Genomic DNA, 3,458 nt, shown 5'->3' with positions numbered 1-3,458 from the left:
GTTTGATTCCCCAGTGCTGCAAAATAATGAACTAAACAACAACAAAATCAAACTGTTATTTAAATTAATCTCCTTTTTGCTTGGTTGTTTGGTTGGTTGGTTTTGGTTTTCTTCAAGACAGGGTTTCTCGGCCTAGCCTTGGCTGTCCTGGAACTGTCTATGTAGAATAGGCTGAACTCAAACTCAGAGAAATCTGTCTGTCTCTGCTCCTGAGTCCTGGGATTAAAGGTGTGCACCACCACTGCTCTGCTCTTTCCTTTTTTTTTCTCTCCTGGCAATTTCTAGTCCTTGATATTGCTTATACTCAGATCATTAACATAGTATAACTTATTTGTCTTTAATCTATTCTGTTTTAAAACTTCTGAAGTAAATGCTCGGAATACACGAAACCCTGGTTTTTTGTTGTTGTTGTTGTTGTTGTTGTTTTTAAATCTAGAGTCAAGCACTTAAGTACTTAAAAGTATTTAAAAACTCTCTGTCCTCATGCCAAAAAGGAACCCACGTGCTAGTGAGTTTTTTATGGTGTGTATGTATGTGTGGTACAGGATTTGAACCTGTCTTATACATGCTAGGCAAGCACCCTATCACTGAGCTACATAGTCAGCCCCAAAGTGGTTTTTGTTTGTTTTTGTATTTTGGACAAGGTTTCTTTGTGTACCACTGGCTGTCCATGTTTTAATTTTTAATAGATGCATTTCTAAAGTGTGTTCATTTTTCTGAAAGACATTACAATGTCTTCTTGAAAGAGTATCATAATAAAGCATGACAGAACCCAAGCCTCCTTGTCATCTGTCACTCTATTTTTTTTTTTTAAGATTTATTTATTTATTATGTATGCAATATTCTGCCTCCATGTAACCTTGCGTGCCAGAAGAGGACACCAGATCTCATTACAGATGGCTGTGAGCCACCATCTGGGTGCTGGGAATTGAACTCAGGACCTCTGGAAGAACAGTCAGTTCTCTTAACCTCTGAACCACCTCTCCAGCCCCCAGGCCCTGTCACTCTATTTTTGAGCTCAGGCCCTCACAGAGGAAGGAAACTACAAGCAAAGACAGTTTTTTCTTAGTCTTGGAATCACCTGATAGGCCCCTGGGGAAGCTATGTTGCTCCTGGGTTCAGGGTGCAGATCTAGTGCAGTCCTGCCTCTGTGGGGTTCATCAGCCAATGGCTGCTTTGTCATTCTGTTTACTCTGTGGATTGTGTCTATGTCATGGGTGCCAATTAGTAGCTAAGACCATGTAGCAGGCCTCTACCATTACAAGTGGAGATTACAATAAGTGTGTGTCACTCATTTGCTATCATGTAATCAAAATACAACTATGTTTCTAGGGGTGGGACGGTCTACTTTAGCAATAACATCCCAAACTCTGCCAATATACTACTCTTCTTTGTTCTTCCCTATAATTTAAATAATACATTCATCAGGGTGCGACAAAAGGCTTACTACCAAATGATCTAAAAAATCCAAAGACAGAACTAAGTAAAGTAGAATATTTTCTTTATCATCCAAGGTTCTTAATTTGCTAAACTTAGCTTATGCCTATAATCTCAGCACTCAGGGTGAGGCAGGAGGATTGCTATGTGGCTATATACTGAATTTCAGACTAGGTGGGCTTCCCTAACAAGATCATGTCTTAAAAAATCAAAATAGATGGAAAAAATTCCTATACTGGTTTGGCAAAATCTTGTCAGTGTGAATCCTGTCACAGTTGGTTTTTCAGAGACCCTTATCTTTGAAGTTTCTTCTCAGTAAATTTCCATGTACAAATCTCAACACTACCTCTCAATTATAAATATCCACTTGTCTTTTTGGAGTCAGGCTCAATCTGTGTCTACAAGTTAATTTGAAATCTTTGTCATCATGCATGTTTCACTTTTTGTTTTGTTTTTCGAGACAGGGTTTCTCTACATAGCCCTGGCTGTCCTGGAACTCACTCTGTACATCAGGCTGCCCTTGAACTCACAGATTCTCCCACCTCTGCCTCCCAAATGCTCTAATCCTGGCACATGTTTCACTCCTTTGGAGCTGGTTTTGCTTTCTGGTTGTTGTGAACAAATTTGATATTCTAAAAGCTGTCCACTACATCACTGAGGAAAAAATAAACTGGTATTCACAATGCATCTTAGAGATTTATTTCGCTGATCATTTTCTTAGCCTTCCTAAGAGACAACATTAACCTGGTGGTCAGACTTATATGGCAGCTTTTATTTTGAAGTCTATTTCCCCACAGAGACTTTAAGGAACAAAAAAGTAGACAAAGGAAGGTAGCCTGACTCAGGTCTTGAAGAGGTCTGACAAGACTGTCTTGAGTCAGCCACAGAGGATCCCTAAATATCTGTGTTCAGAAGTTTGTGGAGGGAAGAGACTCTTGCTTTGCCAGGTTTTCAGCATTTCCAAGATTGGAAGGTTTTGAATGGAGAGAAAGCCTTTGTGAAGTGTGTGAAGGATCACACATAAATGGCAGTTTGAGACTGTATCCTCCAAATTGAGACCCACCACCTTCACAGTTTTGCCTCAAATTCTATTTACATATTACCTATATTAGTGTTTAGATAATATGTTAAGGGTGTAACTTTATGGTAGAGCTCTTGCCTAATACTGCTCCAAAATGATTTTAATATATTTTTAAGTTTTTAATGTCTCTGTAGCCTTTGCTGCCCTTGACATCATGGGAATCCTCCTGTGTCAGTCTCCCAGGTGATAAGATTATAGGCATGAGCCAGCACACCAGCTATATTCTTTACACACTGGTTCTTCTTAAGTTGCCCAGGCTAGCTCGAGTGAGCCTTCTGCCTAAGCCTTCCAAGTAGCTAGAACTATTGGCAAGTACCACTCATCTTTAAAAATGGAGGTGTATTTACTTATTCATGGGTTCTTTTTTTTCTTTCTCCTTCAGGGCTAAAAATGGAATCCAGGGCTTCATGCATGCTAGGCACCTGTGCTCCCACTGACTCTTTAGATAAGTATTGGCCCAAGGCTGTGACCTGACTAGCCCAGTAGTGACTGTTATGCAGGCTGTTAAGAGAGTCTACATCAGTTCCATAAGGACATTGTTCCTTACTTTGAGGAACTTATATTCTAAGGCAACATAGTTTTGTTGTTCTTGTTTTTTTTTCGAGACAAAGTTTCTCTGTGTAGCTTTGGAGCCTGTCCTGGATCTTGCTCTATAGACCAGGCTGGCCTCTGCCTCCCAAGTACTGGGAAGCAACATACTTTTTTCAACCCAGTACCCCCCCCCCCCCCCCCCATACTTTTTAAAATGAGAAATCAAAAACTATAAAACTCACCCTCTGGAAGGGAACTAGTTCTTACAGGCTTTTTTGCTATTTACTGTAGGAAAGACTGGAAAAGGTGCTCCACTCACCTAGAATACATTTTATTGTTTTTATTTTTATTTTGCCCTTTCTTGGAGGAATTAAGGCAAGAGTACATTTGCATAAATACAACTGGTAGA

At 39.8% G+C, this 3,458-nt stretch overlaps 1 protein-coding gene across 2 annotated transcripts in view; it reads left to right on the top strand.

The window, feature by feature from the left end:
• The window catches only part of LOC118594502 (solute carrier family 22 member 19-like), a 703,508-nt gene that overhangs the window by 401,243 nt on the left and 298,807 nt on the right, over positions 1–3,458 (top strand). The gene's annotated exons all lie outside the window — the stretch shown is intronic.

The sequence above is a fragment of the Onychomys torridus genome, chromosome 1 (genome assembly GCF_903995425.1).
Source record: "Onychomys torridus chromosome 1, mOncTor1.1, whole genome shotgun sequence".
Taxonomy (NCBI): domain Eukaryota; kingdom Metazoa; phylum Chordata; class Mammalia; order Rodentia; family Cricetidae; genus Onychomys; species Onychomys torridus.
This window is presented reverse-complemented; position numbering and strand designations above follow the sequence as displayed.